The 20399-nt window shown below is 39.1% G+C and overlaps 1 protein-coding gene across 2 annotated transcripts in view; it reads left to right on the top strand.

The window, feature by feature from the left end:
* LOC127956739 (forkhead box protein P2) overlaps positions 1-20399 on the top strand; it is a 101268-nt gene that overhangs the window by 20380 nt on the left and 60489 nt on the right. The window lies entirely within an intron of this gene.

Genomic DNA, 20399 nt, shown 5'->3' with positions numbered 1-20399 from the left:
AATGCATATGCCAAGCGTCGCCTGGACGCTAACGAGGGAAACCGGATGAGATTAGACAAGGGTGAAAAAGTCAGCCGACTAGATTTAAAGAAGCCCCCAAAAAGTTTATTTTCCTTCATCACCAGGTGTTCTAGCACATATAAATTACTGAGATGATGTTTCCATAACAGAGCGGAGGGCACTCCAGAGAGCCAAACCTGCAAAACAGACCTATTTAATTTTTCATAGAGGAGGACCATCAGGAGCAATAAGCCAATATTCTCCTTCCCTTTTTCCAGATGCTTTCTCTAGCCTTGCATCTTTCCAAACCCTAGCCTTTACATTTTTCCAGAAAAAAAGGCGGTTCTGCCGAGACCTACATGAAAGAAGAGAACTGTTGAAATGTTAATTTTACCATCTGCTGTCGAGGCCTGCTACCTTTGTGCGAACGAGTGTGAGTATGTGTGTGCGTGCACTCTCTCCCTCCGTCTTAAATTCCCAGCGGTTCTGTTCTGTTTTATGAATGTGCTGGTATTTTGGTTGTTTGAAGTTTTGGGGATCTGGGAGTTTGAAAGTCAGACTTAGAAAAACAGAATGCAACAAGACGCAAGTGACAAACCGAATATCCTGCTGCCCTCGTAGTCCTGATAGCGCTTGTCCCCTCTGCATCTTCAAATGGTTTGCATTGGTAGCCTCAGTACCCCAGGAACTTTATGTAGCAGTAGCTCAAAAGCATTTCTGCTGTGCAGACACACATTGAGGTGTGGCTTTTTATTTTATTTAGAAGTCCCATATGAAATTGTTGTATTATTTATTTATATTTAGTCTCAGAATTTTTTTTTTTTTTTTTTTACATAAACTGAAAATACGAAAAAAAACTGAAACAACAGAAACTGAAAAAATATGAATAACTCATGCTGCACTGCATAGTTTGTTTTGTCTAAAAAATTGCTCTTTAGAATGCATATAATGCTCATATAGAAGTACATAGACCATATATAAACACATATACACACATACATATTAGTCAGCTTTTAGAGTACTCTTTGTAGACCTCAAAGCTGATAGACTCGGACTAAGAGCCATAAAACTTGATTTCAAGGTCTTTAACTTGCTCCACACGTTATGATTTTGCAAATGTAACTATGCAGAGTTGGTCTTCCTTTTTTGACAAAAGAAAAAAAGAGCCAACTGAAACTCGAATCCCGTCAAAACGATTTTCTTCTCATCATGGGACAAAGCTGACACTTTTTAAACAATATTTTATCAGGTCCGCCGACGGGGTCCCTGCCAAATGGACAGATTCCACTGTGAGATTTGATAGTTGGCAATTAAGCCGAGACATCCTGAAATGCGACTGTGTGCAGAGTTGCAGAGCGTTTGCCTTGGCCGGGATCGGATTGTTTAGTCTGCTCTCATTGTGAAGCAGCGCTGTTTCTGAGCAGCAGTTGACGGTTGTTTGCAAAGCGCGGGGGGAAAATGTGAGAGGCCACCGTTCCCTGCCATTTATTTATTTTTCCCTGTCCTTGGGACTGGAATTTGATTTAGATTTTTTTTGTTCCTGTTACTCTATTCTTTGGGAATTATGCTTTTTTCACTGTATATGTGGCTGCTGAAATGTAGACTTTTCATGACCTCACTGTGCAGGCTGTGTTTCATTAATGACCAGCTCTGTGGTTTGGGTAGAGGAATAGTTTTCATATGACACCGTCTTGCATTAGTGCAAAGCAGCAGCTGCAGAGAAGCTGAACGCGGCCAATTCTGTGGCTTTAAAAGGTGTGAAAAGTTCAAGTCCCGTTGCAAGAACCTTGCATTTATAATTTGCGTGTGTAAATTTCTTTTTGTGCAAGGTCTGTGTTAAATCGGAACTGCCGGAGACTAGTAAAAAAAAAAAAAAAAGGTTACCTGCTAATGAAACATTTGTCTTTGATTCTGTGGCAACTTGTCAGGCGAATTTGGACGCCGACCCTTTTCCATGTGCCAGCATAATGCTTTGAAGCTACTTTCCTCTCACTTTTGAAGTAATTAAAAGACATTTACATTCTTTCTGGCTCATACCATGGTGGCAGCCATCCACCCCGATGCATTTATTTGTCATGAGGAAACATTCAAATTCGTCTTTAATTGACTGGTGTTCAATACAGAGCACTTCGTAACACAACCCCGAAGCACTTCTTGTACTTGTGCACATTGGACTACTGTAGACACCAGTTTGCTACTTCTGCACAGTATTAAATGTCCTCTGGGGAAGCTTGGATTTGTCCGGGCCAAACAAAAGACCCCTGTTTAGTGCCTGTCTCCTGCTGTTGGGCTCTTCCTCTGATGGGGTTCTTTCATGATGCAAGCCGAAAAATTCACGTCATGCATGTTTCGGTGGTTTTTGTAGGTATTTATGACCGTGTCGTAGTTAATTTTGGTCGCTGGCACAGAGGTTTCAGTTGTTAGTCTAGGGGTGTAGTTTGAGCAGAAAGGGCGATGGGGGCCAAAACTCGGTGAGCCTGAACAATGGAAGGATTAGCTAAGAGTCCAGCTATGTATTTGAAGTCGTGTCTGAGTTTGTTTGGGGAGGTGGATGTGCGTTTAGATGACCCGGCGGCAGCTGTTGGGCACTTTTAAACTGTCAGAACATCCTTCCATTCCTTTTTCCTCCTTCCCTTCTGCTTTCAATCCAGTAAAAGACAGAGAGTCTTGTACGTGCCGAAGTCCTGATGAGGGGAAAAATGTTGGAAGTATGCTGTCGGCTTTGGTTCGGATGTGTGTATTCAAGTGTGTCGTGGTTGTAGCATTCATAGTATCTTCTGTTTTGATTGTGATTCTTCAGATACAAGGATGTGTTGAAGATGTTCATTAAGAGTTGCACACCAATTAATCTATTAATTAATCAATTATCGCTCAAAATGATAACATTATCAGCCCAGAAGTGAATTAAACCGCAACAGAGCAGCATCAACTGTTGAAAACATTGTAATACCATGTGAAAAATGCAATTTGATTAAAATGTAATTCAGGTTGTATTGATGTTAGACATTTATCAAAACTTAGAAAATGATACTATACAATGAAAATGGAACAAATTAAATATAAAATGTTATAATATGCCTTTCAATTGCATATATGTACACTCTCAGGAAAAAGGGCACAAAAGCTTTCAAAAGATACACGTTTGTGTCTTATTCACCCCTAAAATGTGCATGTAAGTATATTAGTACACTGTTATATATATATATTTGTTGACCTAACTTAAAGGCTTAGTTCTGCCAAAAATGAAAATTATGTCATTAATAACTCACCCTCATGTCGTTCCAAACCCGTAAGATCTCCGTTCATCTTCGGAACAGAGTTTAAGATATTTTAGATTTAGTATGAAACCGTGTGTACGGTATACTGTCCATGTCCAGAAAGGTACGAAAAACATCATCAAAGTAGTCCATGTGACATCAGAGGGTCAGTTAGAATATTATGAAGCATCGAAAATAAATTTTGATCCAAAAACTACGACTTTGTTCAGCATTGTCTTCTCTTCTGGGTCTGTTGTGAGTGCGTTCACAAGACTGCGGTGACACTGCTGAGGTGTTATCTTTGTTATTGGGCGCACCAGAAAACACATCAGATGCATCGTACGTCAACAGTCACAGCGGTCGCAATTCTACATATTATGAGTATATTATTTGCCTCTTAAAACTAAAGGCAAACATTTATTAAAAGACAAATGAATTAAACAAGTTGCAATGAGATGCACTTAGTGCCTCAGCACATGATTCTCAACCAGGATCAACAAATTTTAAATCAGTAAATAAAAAAAAATAAAAAAATTCTGATCCACATCACAGCTAACTGACAGTGACAACACCAGCAGCATAAATTAAACCAGTAAAATAATATATATATATATATATATATATATATATATATATATATATATATATATATATATATATATATATATTTATATATATATATTTATATATATATATATATATATATATATATATATATATATATATATATATATATATATATATATATAAATAATTCTTAACATAAAATGTTTTCAAGCTGCAATGCATGCTAGAAACTTGTGCAAGATTGTCTAGTGTAAAACAGTTTGTTCAGATGACTCTATTTGAAAAGCTGGGAGAACATTTGGATGTGTTGTGAACAAATACTGGAGTATCCAAGTAAGGTAAAACAAAACTAGCGACATGTTTAGAGTATTTTTGTTCAGTTCACACACACAAAAATTAACTGACTTCTACTAAAAATTCTTTGTTCAGGCTACTCTTTTACATTGGTTAGTATAACTTTTCAAAAGTTGGATTTTTACAGTGTACCTAAATGGTACATATTTGTACCTTTTGAAAAGGTATCAACCCCATTGTGAACTTTTGTACCTTTTTTTTCTGATAGTGTACAGTGTATATGTATGTTTTGAAACCCACGTCACATTCTTTCTGTACAACTGTACTTTTTCAAATTCCTGACTTCTATGGGAACGTTTAATTTGGCTTATTTAAAATCACTTATTGTGGATTGAAAGGCCCTTTTCCTGTGCTTTAGCTTCTGGTACAAATACTCTAAGCTTTTTACGGTACAGAGCAATTTGTGATTTGAATAGAAGCTGCCGTTTAATAAGTTTGTTTCAGTGTTTTTGATTGGCCTGTATGTGAAAATCAAATGGGGACTGGTGCGTGTTCAATAGCAAATGCTTCCATTTTGAACTCTTATTTTGTTATTTAATATTTTTTCCCTTCCTTTTGCATAAACAATTACCATTTTTGTTCCATTCCAAGAATTAATGGAAACCATTTGCATCGGGGGAAATTTGTACATGCAGTGCTGTTTTCAATGTCATCACAGGCTATTTTTTTTTGCGGCTAAAATGACAGAAGAGGGCTGCTTTTAAGTACTGCGCAAGCAAACTGATAAGTGAATCATTCCACTCTCTAAACCTTTTTTATTGGGACTTTAATAACCACTGTATTATAAATTATAATGTATTCCTCCGTTTGCTAATGCCCTTCAATATAGCCGTCTAAAATGTGGTCTGAAAGTTATTGTGGCTACCTTTTCAAAGGCAAATCAATTACATGTTTTCGGTAATGCACCATAATTCCGCCGTCAATGGACGAACGGATGAATTGAAGCGATTCAGAGTAGAGCGGTTGTTCCTGTGATGTTTTTTGTTTGCGCTCTGCACTATTGACTGCGTCCAATCAAGAGCAAGTATTCATCCTCCGTTCCAGCCATAATGGAAACAGGTCGTCGGAGGCACCAGATTACGACCTCCAGTTATGTTCGGCTAATGGAATATGGAGTTCTCGTTCACCGCGTGTTGTTAAAGCAATTCGGGCCAAAAGTTTTCCTCAAACTCGACGCTTAAAGAGTTCGCCATTTCTGCCAAATTGCAGAGCGCAAGACTTAAGAAGGATATCGGTAGGGAGATCTTCAGGAAGTAAAAATTGCCACTTGCATACTGTCTTTGACCGACCGCGCCAAAGCTTAACCACTCCATGGGAACATGTGCCATTTAGGAAGATATAAAGAAGTGATTTTATTACCCAGTACATCTCTCCTTAGAAGCCATTTCATTTCTCTTTTCAGCCGCCACAGGAGTCTTTATTTGATCTCATATTCCTGAATTTAACTGCCTCAAACTGGCCGGCCTCAGTTTATTTTCATTTGGAAAACACATTTTCTGTTCAAGAGGACACGGGGGTAGTTGGGATTGAGGTGGGGGCCGTCAAGCTCTGTGTCGAATGTAAATGTCTTCTTTTAGTCACTTTTCACTGTAGATTACTGGAGTCCAAACTTTTCATTTTCTCCCACCTGGAGCAGATCCGACGTGTATCTGCAATGCCTACAAACGAGACGTCGAGTCTTAGTCTTTCACTTCGAGTCTTTGTAGGGTTTCAACTATTCAAGGAGCCTGTCTGCTTGTTCACAGGTTGTTAATGTTCAATTTCTGGGGATTCTTCAGTGATGGCAAACACTTCTTGCACACTCTCAACTCTCAATTTTTCTGCAGCAACAAATGTCATTTCCTCCTTTAAGTGTAAAACGTGTTGTGCTAAGGGTATTGATTTAAATGGCACAGTATCACTTAGTTTTTTCTTAATACTTTTAATAATATTTCATAATATGATTGGAAATAATGACACAGTGACTTGCAACTTGCCTAAAAAAAAAAATTCACAATAATATTATTTTAATATTAATTGTAACATGTATATTTGTTTATATTGTCATATTGGATTTTCATAGTTTAATATTGGGTCTAGAACAAGGATAAAGCAATAAAATCTGGCCTATACTATAAAAAGTTTCCAAGACGGTTTTAATGTGACATTCATAAAACCTAAAGATCTCTGTTAGTTTTAATAAAGATCAAACCTTCAGCTATAAAACTGCTCGTTGTTAAAGAAAGACCCATTTGGGTCACGGTTGGGGTTGGGAATTGCTCTTCTCCGTGAATTCTCAGGCTGTCTGATGCACCCAAACAACTTTTCCTCGCTTCATATTTTGTCATGTGTTGACACAGATGTTCAGGCGTGTGATCCAGCACGAGATGTTTTAAATGTCGGTGGTGAGGTGAGACCGTCTAGTCCAAACAAGGCTGCCTCCTTGCTAGAGTCTGATCATCTGGGACTTCATCAGGACTTCAGTGTCTCTGTTGGATTCTCCTGCTAATCACACCTCTCTGACCTGTCTGATGACAGCACTATGAAAACATTCAGCAGTTTTCAGAGACCAGAAACCCCCCTCAGCCATCCCTGCCCCTCTTTTTATTTGGCTAGCCTCCATACAGCGAATTACCTCCAGATGTAATTCCTATCCCCGCCCCCCTACTGAATTAGTGGCTAGTAAAAATTAGGTTTAAATTAGCTGCGGCATGGAGAATGGTTAAGTTGAAATTTCCTTATAATGAGTTTATTATTCTTTGGTGGGATGCCATTTTCCTGAATTAATTCTCCTTTTTTTTCCTATTTTTTTGAGTAATTGCTGTCTGATTGAATAGAATCAAACCTCTGGATTGGATGTAGCTCATGGTACTTTTGGGGTTCTGGTGTAATGTGAAACGAGCTAAGACGTGTCCAACTTTCCTGCTGCTTATTATCCTTATATGTTTCTCTGTTTTCTTTTTCTCCCAGTCTTTGTGATAAAAAAAAAAAAATATTTGAAATGTTTGGAGTATTTGTGATCAGATTGTGTAAATCAAATGTAAAATAAACTAAGCCCGGTTTATTCTCATACCTAAGGAAAGCATTTGTTCTAAATATTACATTTCAATCTTATTGAGCAGAGTTATGTGTGATTTTTGATAGGTATGAAACTCGTCTTACTATTTTGTTTGTAAATCCAGAATTAGCTTGGTATTTTCATTTGAAGAATGAAGATTTGGGCAGAAAGATTTTTTCACACACATATATATATATATATATATATATATATATAATTATTATAATAATAATAATTATTATTATAAATAATAATAATAATAAATATATTTATTTATTATTATTATTATTATTATTACAGATAATAATAATATCCATTTCACTAGAGTGTTTTTTTTTCTCCTTTTGTCTTTTTGAGTTTTCAAAACAAGAACAAACTTACTTTTTTGTCCTGTTGGCAAATATTGAGTTAAATGTATAACCAAAAAAAAAAAAGTATATATAAATTTTTCAATACAATAATCAATGTTTTTTCATTTATATTTTATCTTGAGTCTAAAAAACAAATGCATTACTTTTTTTTTATTTTAATTAATAGTTATTTTGATTGTTTGTTCTTTTGACAGGTGTTGAGTTACATGTATTACCAAAAATGTTTTTTGTTTTATTTTCCGCTTTCTGTCCTTTATCTTTTAAGATTAAAACAAACAAATTAGTCTAAAAACAAATGAATTATTATTTTTTTGGTCATGTTGATAAACATTAAATGTTGCCAAAAAAAATCTATTTCTTTGTTTTGTGTTACAATAATCAATGTTTTTCCATCATGTCTTTTATCTTTTGAGTTGTTAAGAGTCCAAAATATTAAAAATCACTGTTTTATTTTTTTTTAGATTTTTTTTTTTTTTTTTTTTTTGTCATGTTGACAAACGTGTTGAGTGGTCATCACTGAGTACTTGTCATGTTGCCTTTCATCTTATTACAAGTTTGGCAGCTCCAAGCGCATCAAATACCCATTACCTGCATTTCTCCAACAATGCGACGCTAATACAAATTACAGCCTTTACAGTATGATAATATCTCTTGAGCGAGAGAGGAAGTCGGCTGCCATTCAGTTTGCTTTCATCTGCCGCCAATCTGCCGCATAACAGGTAAACTGCTGTGAGCTGCACTTGCTTGTATAAATTTACCCACACAGTCAAGTCTTTGATTTCATCAACTCATCTAATTCAAATGCGCTTTTGAAGGAGCCCACATTTTAAGGGTAGACACAGAAGAGCCAATTTAACCTGGAGTGTCTGTCTCGTTCTGCGGGGCTTTCTGTTTGAAGTGGCCGGTCAGCTTGAACTGTCTGACTTCTGTCATTTCTATCTCTTTTATTTCTCCACTGAAATGTATACTTCAATCCTCCCTACAGATGCTAGAGTGGAGCAGGTATCATTAAACTGAGAAAATGAGAACGAGAGAGCACGAGAATGTCGTCGCGGCTGCCGGGGTTGGTTTGTTTTCAATAGGAACTGAAGGCAGGGCCCTTTTCCTGGGGCCGCTCGCTGTGCCTGTTGATATTGAGTCGAGCAAACACTCTCTCTGGGATGTCCTGTCGGGCGTCCGGCCAGGGTCGCAAATGAAAGTCACATGTGAGGAATCCTGCGCGGGGAACCTCTGAGCTGAAGCCGGCCCCCGTCTGGCTCCCGGCCCCTGAGCTTAATTAGCTTTTTAATGGAGGTGCCACCAAACGTAGCTTATTTACCGGCACAGATAGCGGCTTATTTTGATGTGCGTTGAGTCTCAGAGCTCTTTGAGGCTCGGGGTTGTTATTTTCAGAGTAATGCTGTGGATTAAACACGCATCTTATCGTGCACTGTTGTGATTGTTGAGCTTTCCTCCGTCCCCCTCCCTCGCCTGCCGAAGTATATATGCAAATACATTTGGACACTATCATTATAGGCTACTTAATAGGACTTCATTAAGGTGCCGCCATGCAAGGCAAAAGAAGGTTGCCATGGGTACGGCAGCGCTTAAGTACAGTATATTATAATGTTTAGCTCCCTGTTATATAATCATTGTGCTCTAATGGTCCATTTCAGGTCATATCGATCGGTGATGAAGAACATCATTAAGATGAAGAGAGGCTATTTTTATGAGTTGGCCATTACTCGCAGTTTTACTTTACGTTTTTGAACTCAAAAAGAGAACGGTGTATATTGATAGATCAAACCATGGTAATCGGACTAAGATTCTCTTGCCTTGTGAAATGTCAAGAACATCCTCATCACTACAGATGCCACAATCTTGAGCTTAAAAATTAAGAGAAGCTGATTTTTGACAAGGACAAATAATGTTTGGATTTGTGGTTTTGTTTTTAGATAGTAAGGTGGGAAATGGCGATGTATTACCAATATATGCATAAACAATTTGCTTAAAATACAATTTTAAAATGTTATTAAAAGCAATTATTATTATTAATGTAGATTAATATGTAATTAAATGTGTGTGTGTGTATAATAAAAATAATAAATTAATAGTTAATAACCAAAAATAATAATTATATATGCATTTGTTTATAATGCAGACTATTATTGTTGTTAATATTGGTTACGCTGTTTGTAGATTTTGACACAAGGGGGAACTCAACCTTCTGTTAATCATCCAAGCCAATGGTTATTGACTTACTCCGCGATCTTAAATTGGGTAAACAGCAGCTGATCAGTCTGGGATGTGTAACTCTTAATGAAGGCTGAAGGTGCTTGATTTAAATTGACTGTGATTAGGGACTAAGATACTTTTAAATTTGCAGTGTTTGAGTGTCACATTTTGTTTCAAACTCATACATGTGCAAATAAGTGTACACTGCGGATACAGGCAGACCCTCGGCTGAGAGTTTATTAGGGCTGTTTACAAGCACGGAGTGCGTTCCACGGGCTCAGTCATCAGCCGAATGGATCGGAGGCGGAGATGAGCTCAAGTGGATAACTCTCCAGCCAGAGAACAGCTTTAATGCTGCTGGCGTTTCTCTGAGGCCTGGAACACACATCAGACTCTCAGTAAGTGCACACTAGCTCAGCTTAATCTGCTGTTAGCTCAGTCTTTAGTGGTGGTCGACCGGTAGGAGTTTTTCAAGGGTTGATACCAATGTCTATAGAGCAGATATAACACCAGCATACTGGGTTTAATTGAAAATGTGGAATTAAAAATTGAATCTAATTAGGTGTAAACAATGACTTGGTGTTTTTAAAAATGGAAAAAAAGAATAAGAAATGTTAGATTCTGCAGTATTTCTAGATGACCTCTTTTTTCCAGTTATCATGTAAAAATGGTCAGATTTTCAAGGCTACTTTGGATCATCTAAAATCACACAGGAGAATGTGATAAAGTATTATACCTCAACAGTTTTTAAATAGTGTAATTTGGAATGAAAAAATAATTCATATTTTTCCTAATGATTTCTGTCTAACTTTATGCATAGTACAAATCATAGAATCTAAAAATTTTTTTTTTTTTGATTTGTACACCTTATTTCACGCAGTGGTAACTAAAATTCACCCCAAAATTGTATAGCTTTTTATTAGCAATTGACAATCCTGTCAGATTTCAAAACTGACACAAGGGGGAGGTAACACCTCTGGTAATCGACCAAGGGACATCATTCAAATATCATCCCATTAAACATTTAATATTTACATGCATGAGTTTAAATTGTGGTTTTGGTGTTCTCACTCGTGTGATTGTGAAATAAAAATAGGATTTAGATGTTCTGTGTTGTTTAGGGGTGTGATTTTTGCCACTATGAAGGAGCCTATTGATATCATGGCTCCAAAAAGGCCCAGTTTCCCACTCTGGACACCTTCCAGGGACTCGGGTCAGGGCATTTTGTGTCTGCTTTAATTGAAAATTAATAGTTAAGGGGGTTGCCATGGAAATTATGCCAGCGCTCAAAGACACCAGCTCTGCCATCACACGAGTCCATCCCCCATCACCCGACACTTTCTTCTGCGTGCGCTCGAGAGCCGCTGCTGGAATTGTTAGTCCTCATTGACCTTGCGGTCCAAAGCCCTGTGAAATGAGGAGGAAAAAAAGAGAGGGAGTTAAGTGATAGACAGACGGAATAAAACCAGATATGAGTGAGAACTAAGAGTAGCTAACAAGCCCTAAAAGCTAAAGCGGCCTGTTTGTCTCGTGAAGTGAAGGTTAGTGCGCAATGTAGCCTTATAGCATTTGGGTCAGAATGTAAATATGACGCATTAGACACAATTCCTGCAGTGACGCTTGAAACCTAGAGGCCTTCCATGCCTGCCAGTACAACCATTTACACTTCCTCATTGAGCCTTTGCCCTAGTCTGGAGGGGTGGAGGTCCAAAAAAAACGCGTTGACTTGAGCTTAGTGCTTTCTAATGATATTGTACAGTTAAAATATGCAGTTAATCTGCTGCTTGGAGCCTGTTATATCATGCTCAGAGTGGGATGTTCAAGTGGTCTTAAGGTGCATAGGAGTTTTTTTTTTTTTTTTAGCTAAATAAATCTGTCATGCTTGGGTGGATCGTGCACAACGTGAAAGTTCTTGCTCACCATCATGTGTGCATATTTGAAAGAACTTCTACAGTTGTACATGAAGTAATTGATTTTATTAGAGCTTGAATATGGAATTGCTTAGTTGTCCATTTCCATATAAATCTTGCTTTTGCGTCAGTCTTTTGTATTTAAAACCTGCTCGTTCACATCTCCCCCATTTAATAACAGCTGGTTCCTCGCTCTCGTTCCAGCGGCGTCTACGCAAACGTTCCCCTCACTTTTCAATCTCCATGTGGCGATGGGAAGCCTGCAGCAGATGGACTTGGTTTTGCATCTGCCGCGTGCAGACTGGCCTTTGTACTCCTCTCCTGGGGGAGAGCGTGGCTTTCGTCTCTGCGAGTGGATTCCTGTCTGCGGGAGCAGCTAGGAGAAACATCTGTGGCATGCAGGGCGAGAGAATGAGAAAAAAGGGTTGACAAACACCAGTAGTTTACAATTACTGCAGATATGAAAGCTACAGATTTTGAAAGTTTAATTACATGCAGTAAATGAGCAAATATGCATGTGTAAAAACAAATTTGCAAACCCATCTGATTTCCAAGCTTTTCTGTCCTTCATCACTCAAATACTTCCCTCGTAGGACTTTTTTGGGATAGTTTGACCTAATAAGGAAAGCAGCAGCAGGCGTATTTATTTATTATTTCCACAATACTATCACTCAACTTGCTAAAGTATCCCTCCATCCATCTCGAAAGTGGAAAAAAAGGAAACACAGGAAAAAGAAGTGCCACCCCTCCACCTCCCCACCCTGACAATCAAACCGCTGATTTTTGTGTACGATTAGTCCTCGGGTGCCAAAACAATCAGAGGTCTGCTTGATTTGTTTTAATTGCAGGCGTAAAAATGCCACGGGTTTCTCTGACGTGATCGGGCAAGAGGCACTCGTGTAAATACCGCTGTAAATAGTTCACTGATGATGGCTTTGACAGTGAATGTCAGCTAGTTTTTTCTTTCTTTCATTCTTTGTACCCCCCACCTCTCTCCCCCCCTCCTATTTTTTTTTTCGTGCTCTGATGCTGTTGCCTACCAGTGGCATCCTATTCCTCATTTTTGATGCAAGTTAATGCTTCAAGGCTTCTAAGAATATCTTCAAATGCCTCTACCTTCAGGGAGTGAGATTGTGTGTCGTTCCTCAAAAGGTAGGTTACTTTTTCTTCCCGGCTGAGATTGTTGCATGTTTTGGTTTTTTATTTAGGAAAACGCAAAGCTCACTAGTTTTGACTTGCAAGAAGATCACATGCAGGCTAATCTCAATGAATACAAAAAAAAAGCAGGCAGGAACACGTACCTCACGTTTTTAGGGGCTCGGGATGTCATCCGCATCTGGTCGTGTGTGTTAAGTCCCCTCTCAATTGGAGTCCGAATGCAGGAGAAAAATAGGAGAAGGAGAGAGAGAAAGCTTGTGTGCGTGTGCCGCAAGCCGCGTGCTCAAATGAGAGCAGTGAGAGGCTGCTGGCGGAGCGCGATCCGAGTCCTCGGCTCCGTGCGCAGGCTGTGAGAGACGCTGGTGCGCACAGTCACTCACACACACACACTCTCACACACTCGCTTCTTTCAGTCAGCAACTCGGTCAGCAAGACGAAAGACTTCCTTTTTTCTTTTCTTTTTTTAAATTAAAGAAGAGGGAGAGAGCCATTTTTGAAGAGCATTTTTAGATTAGGAAGCCCAGAAGCAGTAAAACCTGCAATAATTATTTGCATTTTCAGATAATTTTCGGAGAGATTTAATGCTAATGATTCCAGTATTTCCAATGCGTCACAAAGGCAGAAAAGCTCCGGGTCAGGGTGACACATTTCCATTTTAGGCACTTTTTTCAACACCACCCCTCGTTCCCGGCCGGTCGCACGGCTTCCCAAAGCCCCGCGTCTCCTATTGGGCCCTGTCTGCACGCTGTCGTAATTGCTCAGTGACAAGTGGAGATGAAGGAATAATTGTCAGGAGATAGGGGTCGTTTTTTTTTCTCTTTTTTTTTTTTTTTTTTTAATGGGTGCACTGCCGATTTAAGTATGCATGAGCGACGCGTGAGGGACGGGGCCAAAGAGGCGCTTGTTTATGATGCGAGTCTGTATAAACACAGTTGGAGTGATGACACTGATAATCGCACGCTCTTCCCCGTGACGCCCGACTCTCCGCGAAACACCCTCTCCAGCCTGCTGTCCCACACCGCTCACCTGCAGGTAATAAAAACACCTTTTCCTCCATCCATCCATGCTTTCCTGCTTTCATCCCTCCGTCGGGTCTTTTCACTCTCGCTGTCATTCCTCAAGGCTTGTGCCATGCTCCGGCTTGGTTTGTGGGCTGCTTTCATCTGTGGGTTAATTGCTGGTGATAATGGCAATGACGATAATGAATGTGGTTTTGTGCGGGTGTGTGCGCGCGTGCCGTTAAGTGTGTGTGAGTGTGTGCTGAAGAACAGTGTGCTTTGACTTTGCCTAGTTGGTGATTTTATTTGAAGCGAAGTGTTTGGGGAGTTTACAGCATGTTGGTGGGATATTAAATCATTTGAGCAATTGTATAGTTTTTTTTTTTTTTTTTGTCAGCTGTATATTAAGAGATGAATCATTTTTTAAACAGCTGTTGTCCTTTTTGTAGGGTAATAATTGTACAATTCTAATTACATGTACGTGTGTGTGTTTTTTATTTCTTTTTTATGGTTTTATATATTTATTAAAGAGTTAAGATTACATAGTCACCTAAAACTTAAACGAGCCTGTCCCATTTAGGAGGTGGGGTCAGTAAAATGATTAGCCCTCAAGTACTAATTATCCCTCTCAAAGGCGGGCAGATGATTTGTTTACTTAAATATTCATAAGTGCGAGCAACGCTCGCTATTGGGCTATTGTGAGCATATTATTACGTTTTATATGGCTTTGTGCTGGAATGTGGACGTGGTCTTCTTTATAATTTAATACCCTGATGCATAATGAGCTGCATGATTAGTACATACTACATAGAGAATCAGATGGATCATTTACATCGTTCTCATGAGTCTGTGTAATATCTTGTTTAGTGCAATAAAATTAAATGCTGCATATTTGGAGTTTTTTTTATGCAAATCTCCTGAGCTTTTTCAATTCCTCATTGTACACTCTCTCCAAAAATAAATAAAAAGAAAAACCACAAACCAACAAAGTAAATATGAATTTCAAAAATTGTTTAATCAAAACACATGTTTACCTACGTTTTGTATGTGCTAATTAACACCGCTCATTAACTAAGGCGGGTATTTGTTTTGAAAGTTTAACCAATCACTTTGTTATGCTAATTGTGATGTAATTTAATTTGAGTCCCGTAATGATGATGCCGCTATTATCCCCATAAATGATGCAGTTAAGCATCACAGCCTTATTTGCATGTGCTTGAAGGGGGAAGCTGGATGAGACGACGCCAGCATCACTCTCGTTTTCCTCCCTCTGTTCTCCCGCGTCCCTCCGGGTCCTCCTCGGCCTGTCTGCGCTCATTGATGATCAGCCTTTTTTATCTGATATTTTAATGCGAAATGAGTCGACTGGTTACTCTTGCTGCACAGATGTAAATTAAATAATTGAAATACCAGACTATTAAAAAATGCAAATGGATTTCTTCAGTCGAGGCATCATCACACAGTGAAGTCATGGAGAAACGATTGATTTGTGTTTTAATTTTTTTTTTTGTGTGTGTGCGCATGTGTGCATTGTACTAGTTTGCAATCTACCTCCTTGAGTTCACATTTGCACATCAAAGTGCTTCTTTGTTGGCGAGAGGTTAATTTTTAATCCATTGATTTCATGGCCTCTGGTTTGGACATGCAGATGGTGACTGATTAGTTAGTGTGTGTGTGGCTGGCATGCGTGTTCTTGAGTTCCTGCAGTCGTGTGGTTGAATTTTTAAGAAAAAAAAATCAATTTGAAAGTCCTGCAAGAGCCGCTTCCCTCCTTAAATGCACTTCTGAGAACCCTTCAGCCCGGGCTCTCGCTCTGTGACTAAGTCTCCCTTAAAGACTGCCCATTATCTATTTTGTTGAGGTTTTAGACTCTGGGTAATTTTCCTCGGGAAAGATTATTTTTCTCTCGACCAATCTCGCCTGTTACCGCCCTAATTGGTTACATAAATCTTGTCGGGTATGAATGAGAAATGTTGGGGTGTTGTCAAGTGTAATCTTCACCCTTATTTACCAATTCATTAAGATCTATCGATGCAGGACCGGGCCGAAAGAATGACAACATAAATCAGAACAGTGCGACATAATGACCCTAATCAGCCTCAAATAAGTGGAAACGTCACCATGAGCTATGTCTCTCTGCGGCTTCGTGTCTGTGTGGCGGCACCAGGGCCGTCCCGGTCGTTAACGCGGCAGCGTGTCCCAGGCAGGGGCGAGTGTGCTTGCCCCCTCCACCCCAAGGCTTTTAATCTCGCCCCACACGCAGCCAGTGTCACAAAGGATAATTGCAGCATGAAATGAAATGAAATATGCGTTTGAGGCAGGTAAATAGTGTAAGACTTAGACGATGGATAAATAGTGGGAAAGAGAGCGAGGGAAAGACTTTCTCTTCCTGCTCGAGATGATTGGAGCAGACAATGGGGCCTCCTACTTTTATAGGTCAATTACTGGTGATTAGCTGGGCTGAGTTAATTAAAGAAATTACCCAAAATGCAATCGCAGAGACTGCTTGATGAGATGCCAGCATCACTGTCTAGTCACCCACTTTCTGAGCTGCTTTCGTCCGAGAGGGAGGTGCTTGCTGGGTAGAATTTGAATGGAATGGAAAGACTTGAAACACTAAGTTATTTTTTTTGTTTTGTTTTTCGGAAGTGCTGGAAAATCTGAACGAAAATCCGGCTTTTTAGGTCACGTTGTTTTAGCATTTATGAATTATGTGTGTTTTTATTTCTCAAGGATTTGGTTTTGTTTCAGGGCTTCTTCAGGATTTATCGCAGTTTTCTTTGTCCCCTTAGTCTGTGCTTTTCTCTCTCTCTCTCTCTCTCGCTCTCTCTCTCTCTCTCTCTTTCTTTTCATCTCCCTCTCCTTTTCTCCTTCTTTTAATGTAAATAACCCAGAATTAAGTTCTGAACATTCAGCACTGAATGAATCGAATCACAGATGGTCTATTTATCGTGAATTGAATTTTTTTTTCTTGAATGTGTTCTCATTTTACCACTGATAACAACACTTGATTCAGTTACTTTGCATACTATTAATCCTGAAAAGCGATGTATTCATCCTCCCTTTTCATTTTTGAACTCGTGGTATAAATATGATTTCCCACGTGCTCTTTTTACTCTATAATCTCGTCCATTGTGAATCACTTTGAAATCCCTCTGAGAAGAGGGGGCCTGTAATATTACAGTACATTCCAGTTTAGAGGAGAGTCATTAACGGTGTACGGCAACCCCTAAGAGCCAAAAAAGACTGCTGGCATGCACAGTTGAACTTTTAAAGAGCATTTTTAGCTGTTCAGTGGCATTTTTTAATTAGCATATTCTCAATTTCACATGTAGTACAGATACACTGGATGAAATACAAACTTTGCATCATCATTTTCAAAAGCTGGCATTTTGATTTATTAAGCATTTCCCTACTGTTTAATATTGGAGAATAGCAGAGCACTGCTTTATTTTGTATGCATTGTAACTTATGGCAATGATGAATTAATTTCAGTGGAGCACAGAATTTGTGATTATTTTAAATGGTATCCATATCTTAACTGAATCAGAGTGGGTGAAGCTAGCAGACTGTGAAATGTAATTTTTAGGGTTTTTTTCCATCTTTTTTCACCCTTCCTTGCAATGTTAGGATTCCGGGCACCTGAGCAATGCACTGATAATGACTAGGCTTCTTGGATCACGGAGTCTGCCTTTCCGATGCCTCCCTGAAATAATCATCAAGCTATTTTTCAGGTCTGTTCTGCGTGTCCTATCAGGGGAGAGGGCAGCCGGTTTCCACGGGAGGGGAAAAATGAAGTGCGTCTCGGCGGAAGTGGATGATTTCTGTTAGTGTGTGTGTGTGTGTGTGTGAAAGAAGGTGTTAATGTCAGAATCGCAGCCTCTGGTGCCCCTTTTCAGCGACTTGTATAAAACATGTCCCGCGGTTTCCGAGCGCTTTAGATGATGGAGAGCTTAGAATCATGATATCCAAGCTCCGATAAGAAGGGTGCCATATTTAATAAAGAGGCAACATTTGTGATTGTAAAATCAGATCAGCTCAAACCAGCATGAGTAACTTTACTCCTCCATGATGAGGAAGGAGTGTGTGTGTGTGTATGAGAAACATCTGGGCTATATTTGTGGCTTTCCCTCCCCACACCTTTCTTTGCAAACCCACCCACCCAAAATCACAGGCGTAGCCCTTGAATGCATTGTCAGAATCCTGTCTGATGGAAAGGACAGATTTGCACAGCCTACGATTCGAGGGCAAACATTTACACAGCCAGAAAGGAATTGTAAGCGTGGTACTGTTACAGCGTTTAAAGCACAAAAAACACACAAGGGAGAAAAGAAACGGATCCAAATAACATCTTTTATTCCAGAAATGCAGCAATTTGGTTTTTATCAACCTTCTTGAATACACACCGACTTTCTTTTAGCTGACTACTGTTATCATGATGATATGGGTAATAGCTCAGTGTTTATTGCAAGATTTTGCCAGTGTCAAATGGGCTGGAGTTTGTCCACACTAAAAGACTAGCAAGGGCTGTAAATATGTTCCAGTAGCACGAACGTTTGACCCCAGTGTGTTTTAGGAAAAGACAGTGTGTTAGAATGACAGGCAGGTGGCCCCAAGGGTCAAAGACAGAGGAATGGGGGTCCTACACTAGACATGAACAAAGACAGACTTTGGGTGCTGGCTTTGCTCCCTCTCTCTCTCTTTCTCTCTCTCATTCACTTGCGCACCTTCTCTTCGTCTATCTCTCTCAGGCGGTACCGTACTGTACTAGACTCTCTCCTTCACTCAGTGTCATTCAGACACATAACCCAAACCCCCCCCCCACCATCCTCCTCGCGTCCGCTTCATTGCGTGGAAACGATCGTGAGCGAGGATGTGTTTCTAATTGACATTGTAATTGGCAGATTTGGATGCTGCCTTCAGATGGCTAATTAATTTATCTCACCGCTGTCATTAAGGTTAAAGCAGCACCTGATCTCTCTGAATACACTTTGCATACATCTGCATGAGCATTACTTTGGTTAGACACCTACATGCCAGTTGTGGATCATGTGGATTTAGAGGATACAGTGTTAATAATGTGTGTTTCTATAATGACAGGATCAGTATTCCGCGTCATTAAACCCAAAACCAAATTTGAAGGGGGAAAAAAAAAGTATTTCTTTTTTTTTTCTCCTCCTTCCCAATATTACATCAAAATGTCATCCATTCTTTAGTTATTTTAAAACATGTGTGGAATAATGAGTTTGTAGAAATAATATTTGAATTTCCAAAGTGCAAACTGGGATTACATTGATCTGAAATGTAATTTTAATTAGCGTTTTCTTTTTTCTTTTTTAAAGGTTTGAGTAAGAACAGTGTCCTAAACTCGTCCCTCACTTTTTAGTCTCCTTCATTGTAGCATTAAAAAACACTCCATTACGTTGTTCATAAAATTCATGTAAAGGCAATCAAGCGGCCTTTCTCTGAATATTTTAAACATGGGGCATGTAAAATTTATGCCTAATTTGAATACTTATTAGTCGCCTAATCTCTACGGCAGCTTTGTGTTTCTTCAGGAGAGATTCGTCAGCCCTCACACTGTTCTGTCTCTCTCTCTCTCTATCTCTTTCTCCTGGTCTGCAAATCTTCTGCACTTGTGTTTGTTCCCAAGTTGACCAGTGCATACTGGTTAGGTGGTGTTCTTTTTAAATAAATTAAAAAACTTGCTTCTAGTGTTTCTCATAAGACGCAAGCCGTGCTGTTAAAATGTCATTTGCTGATCTGAAAAGCAGCCGTGGATTAGAAGACTAAGTCTTTGTTGTGTCGTGTGTTTGATTAGTGCCGTTCCTCTTTTTTTTTTCTTTTTTTTTTATGTCTCTGCTGTCGAGTTACTGTACGCTCTCATTCAAGGATCGCTGCTAATTGTCCATACGTAGCAGGTGACAAAATTGATGTGTTTAATCTGTGGAAAGAAGGATGGCGGAGCTGTCAGGGAAATAAATGAAAGTGTTGCTGGAAAAACGAATCCCTTCTAAACATTACACGAGATTAGGGCTATTTTATTGTGCGTGCTCGCCATTAGTGTAATTAATATTGTTTATGTTTGAATGCGCTGAAATATGAGACAGCCCGTCATTATTTTGTGAGAAAAAACAAAATGTGTGATGGGAAGAGAGGAGGGGGTTCGATGAATATGTGAATGTCGGAGTGTGTATTAAGACTCTTGTGGGTGTATTAGCTATGCAGAACACACCTTGAATTGCATTTGTTGGGTCGGACGATTCTTTTATTTATTGCAAAGATCTCCACAGATCTTAGCAGGGTTCCTGTGAACATACACAACATTTATGCAAGGAAAATGATAAAACATTTATTACCAGAGAAGAGGTAATATGCATAATTTATGCTGTTTTTAGCACAATCATTAGTGATATTCGTGAAAGAATTTTGAGCCACCACTCTCCCCTGTTTTCATATCTAATAGATGGCAGGGAAAATTAATTTAATATCTTTTCATTTATTTGACAGAGTAAAAATTGACGTTTTTTTTT

Source organism: Carassius gibelio, chromosome B4 (genome assembly GCF_023724105.1).
Source record: "Carassius gibelio isolate Cgi1373 ecotype wild population from Czech Republic chromosome B4, carGib1.2-hapl.c, whole genome shotgun sequence".
Classification (NCBI taxonomy): Eukaryota; Metazoa; Chordata; class Actinopteri; order Cypriniformes; family Cyprinidae; genus Carassius; species Carassius gibelio.
The sequence above is the reverse complement of the archived record's forward strand: the minus strand, read 5'-3'. Positions and strand labels throughout refer to the sequence as shown.